Here is a 10,868-nt window from a genome sequence, read left to right as displayed (position 1 = left end):
AGTGTCAAGTGATGGGAAGATTGAGAAGTGACTCCAGGCAGAAGTGGGTGATCGGAACTGCTTTGGAGAATTCAGGAGGCGATTTTTCTTAGCCCGTGATCTGGCCTGTGATTATGAAGATGCCAGAAGCTTGGGTATATAAGTGCACTACAGCCCCCTTCCTTCCTTCCCTCTCTCCCTGGCGCCACAGAGCAGAACTCTGGGTAGGATGGACTGTAGCCTGCCTTCGTGCAAAGTGTCTATGCACTTACTTATTCATTCCGTTCTTCAGCAAAGGTTTTCAAGCACCCGTTTCAAATCCCAAGGAGACAAGCTGGGCGTGGGGTCTGCCCTCGTGGAGCATACAGTCCAATGGGGACAACTGAACCATGCCACAATCGGGGCACCCGGCTGGCTCAGTTGGAAGACCATGCGGCTCTTGATCTCGGGGTTGTGAGTTCGAGCCCCACATTGGGTGTAGAGATTACTAGACACAATAAATAAACTTCAAAAATAAACACACAAACAATCATCGTGTGGGATAAAGTGCTGTGTGGGCAGGAAAAAAGAATGTTGAGGAAGCGCAGATGAGGGTCCTGGGGGTACGACCTGAGAGTGAGAGAAGGTGAAGTCTAACCCAACGTCAGGGATGATGATGGGTTGTGGGTGTTAGACAATACCTCAGGCCCAGAGAGGCTCATTTTCCCAAAGATCACACCTCCAGTAAGTGACAATCACCAACACAATCCCATCCCTAGAAACTGACTTGTTTTGAATCCTGACTTTGCTGCTTTCTCACTCAGTGCCCTCCAGTCAGTTACTTTACTTCTCTGTGCCTCAGTTTCTCAATCTGTAAAATCAAGCTAATGAGAAACCTGCCTCATTGGGCTGCTTGGAAAAATGAAATGCCTTAGGACATCAATTCTCAAAGTGTGGTCCAGGGACGCCTGGAAGGCCCCAGGACTCTTTCTGGGGGGTCCAACAGGCCAAAACTAGTTTCATAGCAATAGTGAGACTTATTTCCCTTTATTGGTCTGCAATGTTTCCCAGAGACCACACGATGTGTGACATCATAATGGATTAAATGCAGATGTATGAACTCAGCTATCTTTGATTAAACTAGACATTTTTAAAAATATTTTTTAGGGCGCCTGGGTGGCGCAGTTGGTTAAGCGTCCGACTTCAGCCAGGTCACGATCTCGCGGTCCGTGAGTTCGAGCCCCGTGTCAGGCTCTGGGCTGATGGCTCAGAGCCTGGAGCCTGTTTCCGATTCTGTGTCTCCCTCTCTCTCTGCCCCTCCCCCGTTCATGCTCTGTCTCTCTCTGTCCCAAAAATAAATAAAAACGTTGAAAAAAATTTAAAAAAAAATATTTTTTAGGGGAGCCTGGGTAGCTCAGTCGGTTGAACATCCGACTTCAGCTCGGGTCATGATCTCACAGTCCATTAGTTTGAGCCCTGCGTCGGGCTCTGTGATGACAGCTTAGAGCCTGAGCCCGCTTCAGATTCTGTGTTTCCTCCTCTCTCTGCCCCTCCCCTGCTCATGCTCTCTCTCTCTCTCTCTCTCTGTCTCAAAAATAAATTAAAAAAATTTTTTTAAATTAAAAAAATAAACAAAATGGTAAATATCATTTAAAAAATATTTTTTAAATGTCCATTCATTTATTTATTTATTTAGAGAGGCCGAGAGAGAGAGGGAGAGAAAATCCCAAACAGTCTCTGTGCTGTCAGTACAGAGCCTGACATGGGGCTCGAACTCACAAACCATGAGATCATGACCTGAGCTGAAATCAAGAGTCACGCTTAACTGACTGAGCCATCCAGGCGCCCTGATTAAACTAGACCTTAAAGGGAATGGCAAAAATATAAAAAAGCAAGGTCACTTTTCTCAAAAAGGATTTTTTTATTTGGGGAAAATAACCGTTTTTGCACGAAGAATGTTATCTGTATTGACATGTAATGGGTTTGTTATTAGTATTTTTAACAAATGCATATTTTGAAATTTCCTCAGTTTTCACTTCGAACAACTTAAATATTGATAAATGTTCCAGCAGTGTGCCAAAGTCAGCTTGCCTGGCTTGAGAGAGCGCCTCTGCAAATGTTTTCCCATTTGACGTTCAGTGATGGTAGGCTGGGGTCTTGAAACTGGCCACAGTAGAAGTCTTCACCACGGGAATTGGCGAATGCGACAAATCAGGAGTTTTCCCCCTGTAGAAGCAAGTTGTTAAACTTCACATCACCAGATATAATCCACAGAAACAAAAGCTCTTTGCGGAGGGGTGGGGGGGAGGGGTCCTAAAAATTTTTTAAGAGTGTGCCCAAAAGTTTGAGAACCACTGAGCTAGCACTTATAAAATGTGTGAATCAGGCGTGCTGAGTGGCTCAGTCAGTGAAGCATCTGACCTCGGCTCAGGTCATGATCTCACGGCTCATGAGTTCGAGCCCCACACCGGGCTCTGTGCTGACAGCTCAGAGCCTGGAGCCTGCTTCCGATTCTGTCTCCCTCTCTCTCTGCCCCTCCTCCGCCCACGCTCTGTCTCTCTCTCAAAAATAAATAAACGTGAAAAAAGAAATTTTTCTTAACGTGTAAATCAGTGCCTCCTACCTGGTACATCCTCAGTAAATAATTGTCAGCAGTCAGTCTCCCCCAGATTTCAAAGCTCAAGGATTTGACCATTAATAGACGACTTCACTTTTCGTTTCTCAGTTTCCAGGATCCTAGATGCCCCTTCATTGCCTACAGCTCTGCAGCTCTGCTTGGCCCCATCCCCTCCCCCCCCCCCCCCCCACCTCACCTCTCCATTAGCTCTGGTCCCTCTTATCTCCCAGCACAGAGATTGTCTGCCACAGGGCCTCGAGGCATCGCCCACCCTCTGACCACAGCTGACAACCGCTGCAGAAACTTACTACCACCTACTCAGCATAAAGGGCACATTTGTGAAATGCACTCTTGTTCACACCTGCAATCACCGAGCTAATTGTGTCTCGAGCTAACAAGCTTGTGGGCGGTTACAGACCCATCAGTGGTTGTGGAATTGTTCAGAAGCTTCTGGCTTTGAAATCTCCTCAAAGGCCTCCTTTGGGTTTGGTTGCTGTATCTTGGTATATTTTAAGAGAATTATGGAGCAAGCCTCAACCAGATTATGGATATCGGACTAAGTGTAGTGCGTGAACACCCCGGCAGAGGCATCTCCAAATGGCTCCAGCGCCAGCAATGACAAAGAGGCCCCAGGCATCTGGGGAATTCGAATGAAAGAGATTTTCCGAGAGTTTGAAAATTGCTACCGGTTCATTACAGCACCACGCGCATGTGTGCGTGCACACACACACACCCTGTTACGACCAGACCAGAAACTCTGTGAAATCTAAGCAAATAATACATGATAAATAAATAAGTTTGCCTAGGAAGAAACATGGAGGCAGGACCATTTCAACACCAAAGACGAGTAAGGATACAAAAATAAACATCAATAAACATTACATCTTTACAGCGTAAAGAGCCTCGTCTTGTCCCTTTGTTTCGTTTGCATCAGGGATTTCCTCACCTCCGTCATTTGAATATCACCTTCATGGGATTTCTTCCCACCTCTGAATTCCACCCATGTTATTATTTACTTAACATTCTTCTCTAAACTGACTCATCTTTCTTTTTAAACTTAGATTATTTTGAAAGGAGCCTTCGTATTTTGACGATAGATGGAAAAATCAGTACCATTTGCTATGTAAAATAAATCCAATAAAAACCAAACAGGATTGGGGCGCCTGGGTGGCTCGGTTGGTTAAGCGTCCGACTCTTGATTTCGGCTCAGGTCAAAATCTCGAAGTTCATGAGTTCAAGCCCCCACGTGGGGCTCTGTGCTGCCGGCGCGAAGCCTGCTTGGGATTCTCTCTCTCCTCTCTCTCTCTGCTCCTCCCCTGCTGGCGTGCGCTCTCTCAAAATAAATAAATAAACATTAAAAAAAAAAAAAACCACAAAACATGGTTGGTAAACTCCAGCTAGGCTCTGTGGTCTGACAAAAACTCTGATCCTTAGACCAATACTCGGTCTTAAAAAGATCAGCAGGTGTTAGAAAAAGGTATTAAAGACGTACTGGCACCAAAGTGAGACTTTCTTCTTGACTTAATTAGAAGGATTGGCAGAAATGGGACCCCTTCCTAGGGATTTAATCCTATGTCTATTCTCCACGACAGCATGGCAGCTCTATGATGCAAGGACCCAGGGTCTTTGCATTCAGTGCTCTTTTCCTGGTGCATACAGCTGGCCGGGCGTATGCTATGGGGTCAATAAATATTCGTTTAATGCATGGATTAATTAACATGCAAAATGAAATAAGTACAGGGCAACAATTCTTATAATAGGAAATGGTTGGAAATGGGTAAGTCCATCAATGGGGACCAAGTAAATTACATACCAGCCACACAATGGGATAGGATGCACTCTTTACTACATGGAACTCACTGATATGTACAGTGAAATAAGCAAGGTACACACACAGCAGTCATGTAGAACATGCCTCCATTAATTTTTTTAAAAGAAGCTATATGAATGTGTGTGTTTGTAGATGCACGACACGTCTGGAAAAATATACAAGAAACTGGTAAGAATGGTTGTTTCAAAAAAAGGAAAACTTCTGGCCAGAGATGGGTCCAGCATACTCTTGAAATCTGTACAGGGGCGCCTGGGTGGCTCAGTCGGTTGAGCGTCCGACTTCGGCTCAGGTCATGATCCCACGGTTTGTGGGTTTGAGCCCCACGTCAGGCTCTGCGCTGACAGCTCAGAGCCTGGAGCCTGCTTCGGATTCCGTGTCTCCCTCCTTCTCTCTGCCCCTCCCCTGCTCACGCTCTGTCTCTGTCTCTCAAAAATAAATAGACATTAACCCAGTGCTTTAAAAAAATAATTTGTACCAAGTGCACACATCTCACATGAACTCTTCAAGGAATAGACAAATCAAAACAAGACTTGGGAAGAGAACAGCTTTCTCAGCATGACACCAATGCTACTTAGGGCTCTGGCCCACCACACACAGTCTGGTGCACCACCGGGGGACCAAGTGCCCCCCTCTGGGAAGCCGTGGTTTATAGGAGAGCTCCGTGAGAACGGCACGGATTTGTGAAAGCACTCTCCTCTCTGCCATGTGCTCTAATCTCTGAATCTTAACGCCTGGGTTTTCCCTCTACCTCATCTGAGCATCTTTTATCTTAATTGAGTGAAACACATCTTGGTCCTGATTGGCCTATCAGCAGCAGAATCACAGAGGCCTTCACTGAAATTTCTGGCATTCTCTCCAGCCCATTCAGTCACTTATCTCCTTCCATGGCTTTTGCCCAGGAGAGGTTCCCTTTCTCAGAAAGTAGGAGTGGCACTCGAACTGACCTGGGTCACAGACCCGCCTGTCTCTACTGTTTCCACATGTTACACAATCCCTCAGAAGCACAAGCTTATCACACAGAAAGGCTTTTGACAGAGTGGGATTTCATTCCCAGGTCATTTCTCCCTATTGAGAACTCTCAAGATGGGTAAATGTTACAAATCTCCACGAACAAGTCGGTATTGCATGTAGCAGAAACTCAGCTGGAGTGGCTTCCCCATGTAGCAGGAGCTGGAGGACAGCAGTCCCTAGCGGGTGGGCAGTCCCTGGTTGTACCACGGTTCCAACGAGGCCATCGGGGACTTAGCCCATCTCACTTTCTCCTCTGCCGTCAGAGAGTGAGGTTTTCATTCTTAGGCTCCAACACCGGCTGCTACATCTCCTGGCAGTGGGTCCACATCCCAGACGGAAGAGGGTCATAAGGCAAAGGACAAAAGGCTTTTGGGCATGTGCCAGCTGGACTGGCCCTTTTTAGCAAATTTTCCCAGAAGCCCCATCCAGAGATCTGCATGTACACCTCACCGGCCAGAACTGTGTCACATGGCCACCCGCAAGGGAGACTTTAAAACCGAGCAGGTCGCCACTACGAACAAAATGAGAATTCCAATCTTAAAAAAGAATAGGCAGGATAACCCACGAGCAAAAGACATTATTTTAAACTATTATTATACTAGCTATTAAAGTATGGATAGCTTATCCACCCTTGTAGATACAGGGAAGGCAGAGAGGATGTATTTTATCCTTTTTGCTTTTTCCGCACTTTTAGCATGGAGTTGAAATTGATTGTGGGACACATTTTGGGGAACGGGGGTGGGGGTGGGGGAGTGAGGTTAGATACCTAAAATGGAACCTGGGAAGCCACTAGAAACGGGCTCCTGAAGTGGTTGACAATAAGGAGCCACGGATCAAGGTTCTTGATCTGAGGAATGGTTTTGAGCCAATTCAGTTCAACACACATTTACTGAGTACCAACTCACCAGTTGGCATTATAGGCTGTCTTCAAGGCACTTACTGTCTGTTAAGGAGATGAGGCAGGCAATCACCTATGAAGTGTGATCTTAGAGAGGAAGCATTTCATCAGGGCCTTGGGGGATGGGTGTGATTTGGCAGGCGGAACCAGCGGGGTGCATTTCAGTCTGCAGGACCGCGCCCCCCCTCTACATGCACCACACACGGGGTGGGTTGGGCAATGGTTGGTCGTACAGAAGGGTGTCCGCAAGGAAGTTGTAAAAAGTAACAGCAAATACTAAGGTGGGGCTGGGCTGTGAGGACCTTGAGAGCCAGATAATAAGCTTGTACTTTATCAGTAGGCAATGGGGAGCCACTGAGAGTTTTGAGCAAGGCAGTGACAGGACAGAGTAGGAAGGATTGGAATGACAATGATAGGAAGCAAGAGGGGTGGTGAGACGTCACCAGGGCACTGGCAGAAAGGGGGGACAAAGGGAGGCCACAGACACAGTGGGCATTATGGAGACAGAGTCAACACAGCTTGGGGGGAGCTGGCAAGAGGAGGTGATGGAGGTTCCCGGGGCAGAAGGTGATGTCATTAACAGGGAGAGATGGGTGAGGAACAGGTTTGGGGCACTGTGTAGACAGAGCTGGAGATGCCAGGTGGCTAGAAGTGGAAATGTTTGACAGGCCCCTGGAAATTCCAGTTGGAAACTCGAGATCGAGGTCAGAGAGGAAGGTATTAATTTGGAAAACAATAACCAAGAAGGACAACTGAGAGAGCCAGAAGCACCTCGGATACATTCTGTCCCAAGCTGACACACCTGTTCCTCCCAGAACCTCCCTCCTACATTTGCACGTTATTCCTTTGGCCAGAATGCTCTTCCCGCCTCATTCACCTGGCTTGCTGCTAGTGTACCTGGCAGCAATCTGTTCAAGCATCACCTCCTCCAGGAAGCCTTCTTTGATCTCTTCTATGTGTTCTTATCTTACCCAGGGCTTCCTTCTACCCTCCACACTGTACGGCATCCCTCACTTAGTAATAAGCATTTAAGTTTCCTGCATGTCTTCTCATGGCTTGCTAGCTCATTTCTTTTTAGTGCTGAATAATATTTCATTGTCTGGATATATCACGATGTATTTATTTATTACTATGGAGACAGTACAAAGATCAGTGGTTGCCAGGGTTGAGACAGAAGAAAGGAATGAAGAGACAGAACTCAGTGGATTTTTAGGGCAGTGAAAATACTCGTATGATGCCATCATGATAGATATTTGTCATTATACATTTTCCAAACCCATAGAATATACAGCCGCAAGAATGAACCCTAATATGAACTATGGACTTTGGGTGATTAGGGGGTCAGTGTAGGTTCATTGGTTGGTTGGTTGTTAAATTATTTAAAAAACACCACTCTGCGGGGTGGGTGCCTGGATGGCTCTGTCAGTTAAGTATCCAACTCTTGGTTTCGCCTCAGGTCATGATCGCACGGTTTCATGAGTTCAAACCCTACATCGGGCTCTGCACCGGCAGCATGGGGCCTACTTGGGATTCTCTCTCCCTCTCTCTCTGCCCCTCCCCTACTTGTACCGTCTCTGTCTCTCTCAAAATAAATAAGAAACTTAAAATAAATTTTTTTAATAAAAATAAAAAACACCACTCTGGTGGGGGTGTTGAGACTGTGGGAGGCTGTGCATGGGTGGGAATGGGGATACATATGGGAAATCTGCACCTTCCGCTCAATCTTGCTATAAACCTAAAACAGCTCTTAAAAATCTTAAGTCTTTGGGGTGCCTGGGTGGATCAGTCAGTTGAGTGTCTGACTCTTGATTTTGGCTCAGGTCGTGATCCCAGGGTCATGAGATCAAGCCTCACATCAGACTCGGCACTGAGCACGGAGCCTGCTTGGGATTCTCTCTCTCTCTCCCTCTGCCCCTCTCCCCTGCTCATGCTCACTTGCTCTCTCTAAAAAAAAAAAAAAAAAAAAAAAAAAAAAAAAAAAAAAAAAAAAAAAAAAAAGTTATGCCTTTTAAAAAAAAATGCCCATGATGGCTGGTAATATTTTCCCTCTCTCTCCTCTTCACCTTTCAGGTCTCAGCTTAGTTTCAGGTCTCAGCTTAGCTCTGCACCAGTGAATGATCTCTGCAGTCTCCCAGGCTGATGAGAGGCTCTGGCAGAAGACCAGAGAGTGGAAGATAGAAGGAAAGAAGACTCTTCATCCCTCTTGGTCTGGAGTAATGTCTACAGAAGGAGTTGTGTCTCTTCTCTGGTTCCCACTTGTTCCAAGAGACCCTGGCCCCCAGCCCCTGATTGCACTGCTTCCCCCCTCAAGAACCTCCAGCCCAGGAGTAGCAGTGGATTCCTGAATATCTGGCCATCTCCTCCTGGGCTTCTCAGCAATTCCATCTTTTACGTAACCAATTCCTTGCATGTTTAAAAACTCAGAGTGAGTGCTGCCTGCCTACTTGGGCCCTGCCTGATACAATCTATTCTATGCTCCCTTTTGTTGCCTTCATCACCTGGAATGACTTAGTCACTTGTTCAAGGTCTGCCCACCCACTAGACTGGAAGGTCCTTAAGGGCAGGAAGAGGTCTAGAGGTTCTGCATTCCCTAGGACCTGGCCCGGCAGGTGCACGGAGCACCACATTTGTGATGGCTGCAGATGAGAGCTGAGATGAGGTCATCCGACAAGGGGGCAATTAGGGTATCCATGGAGAAAGGGGGTGGTGGGCAGAAACCAGACTACAGGGGAACCTACAAGTGGGAGATGAAACAGATATCCAGTGTACCAAGAAGTTTGGGAGTTGGGAGGGGAAAGAAGGTTTGGCCAACAGTGTAGGGGAAAGCCAGGATGGGAGAAGGGGTTTTTATTATTATTTGTCTGTTTTTAGGCTGGGGAGACTTGATCACGTTTGGAGAGAGGAAGAAGATAAAGGGGAGGAGTTCAAGGGCAGGAGAAGCTGGGACATGGAGTTGGAACACGTAACCACAATGGTCCCTCAGGAGGACTGAAGCCACCAGGAGGGTTGAGGCTGGTAAGGAGAGGGGACTGGAGGCAGGGAGGTGAGTTAGGAGGGGATAACCAGTCAGGAAGTAAGAAGAATTTGAGTCAAGCCTTAACCCAGGGCTCCCTACGAGGGCTCCCAAGTTGGGAAGGGTATCAGAAAGGACGTCCAGGACCTGCTCTTGATAAGGTCATTTTTGCTCAGTGCCCCACAGAGACTCCTGGCCAGTCAGCTCCATCCTTTGCAGAGATGGGCACCTCTTCTCCTTACCCATGTCACCGTGGCTCCTCCTCTTCTCCAATAGGTCTATGGTTCGCCATGCCCCTGTCCATCTCCCCTGTGGTGGGAATTGGTGGGAGATGATCAAGGTCCAGGATCTGCATACAATAGTGTACTGATAAATGTTTAACGACCCGCTCAGGGGTAGGTAGCCCTGGCTTATCCCGTTTGCCAATTTCCACAGTGTAAACACTCTCATCTTCTCCAATATTAAGCTACCAACATGAGGTCACTGAAGGCGGAGTAACAAACCACTGCCTGCCTCCATTCCCTCTCCTGCCTTCCCAGTCCCCCTCCCCACAAACCATCAGACTGGGTGGCAGCAATGACAGGTCCAAGCCAGGGAGGGCGGTGACAGCACCATGGCTGTGGCCCCCGTCAGGCTCCGATGGGGAAAGTAAAACTGCCTCTTCTCTGGGAACGTTCACCCCCAGCCCCTAGTCATCTCTGATCTCAGCCTCACATCTGAGTTCTTCGCAAGTATAACTTCAGGATCTCACAGGAATTTGGGGCCTGAGATCCACAGACACTCAGATGATTCACTAGCCACTTTCTCACTAGACATGACTGGACACCGTGAACTCTGCTGACTAAGGAAATAGAAACCGGAACATAATTTCCTTCATTCCAAAGCAAACAGAAGAGGCAAAATGATCAAAGGAGCTTCAAGCGGTGTCTCACCGATGCACACAAGTCACTTACTCTTCTACAGAACTGATGGGCAAATCGCTCCCTGAAGCCCAAAGGCTTTTTGCAGAGTCCTGCATGCAGGAGGACAGGGGCCTTGGGGCCGCACCTGGTTTGAATCCCAGCTCTTCTGTTATAGCAGAGTGACCTTGGGCAAGTCACTTCTCTCTGAGCCTCAGTTTGCTCATCGGTAAAAGAGGGTTGATGATAATAGTACCTACTCTATGGGGTTAGACTGTAAGTGTTGTCAACTGGGGGGGGGGGTGCAATTCTGCTTCCTTGGGGACATGTGGCAATGTCTGGAGACATTTTTTGTTGTCACAACTGGATGTAGGGGGGTGGTGAACAGAGGTGAACACAGGTGCTCATTAACATCCTACGACGCGCATGAGAGCCCTCCACGACAAAAAAGTGATCCAACGCAACCCCAAACGTCAATAGCGCCAGGTTGAGAAAGCCCACACTAGAGTGAATATTCAGGGAGGTCACCCCACGAGGCACTTAGAAGCATCTGGTGACGTTTTTGCAAGGTCTTAAAAAAACAGAAGTCGCTATTCTTTTTGGAAGAGCACAGTTTACCCCTTTTCCAGACCTGAACCATT

Source organism: Acinonyx jubatus, chromosome E1 (genome assembly GCF_027475565.1).
Source record: "Acinonyx jubatus isolate Ajub_Pintada_27869175 chromosome E1, VMU_Ajub_asm_v1.0, whole genome shotgun sequence".
Classification (NCBI taxonomy): Eukaryota; Metazoa; Chordata; class Mammalia; order Carnivora; family Felidae; genus Acinonyx; species Acinonyx jubatus.
The sequence above is the reverse complement of the archived record's forward strand: the minus strand, read 5'-3'. Positions refer to the sequence as shown.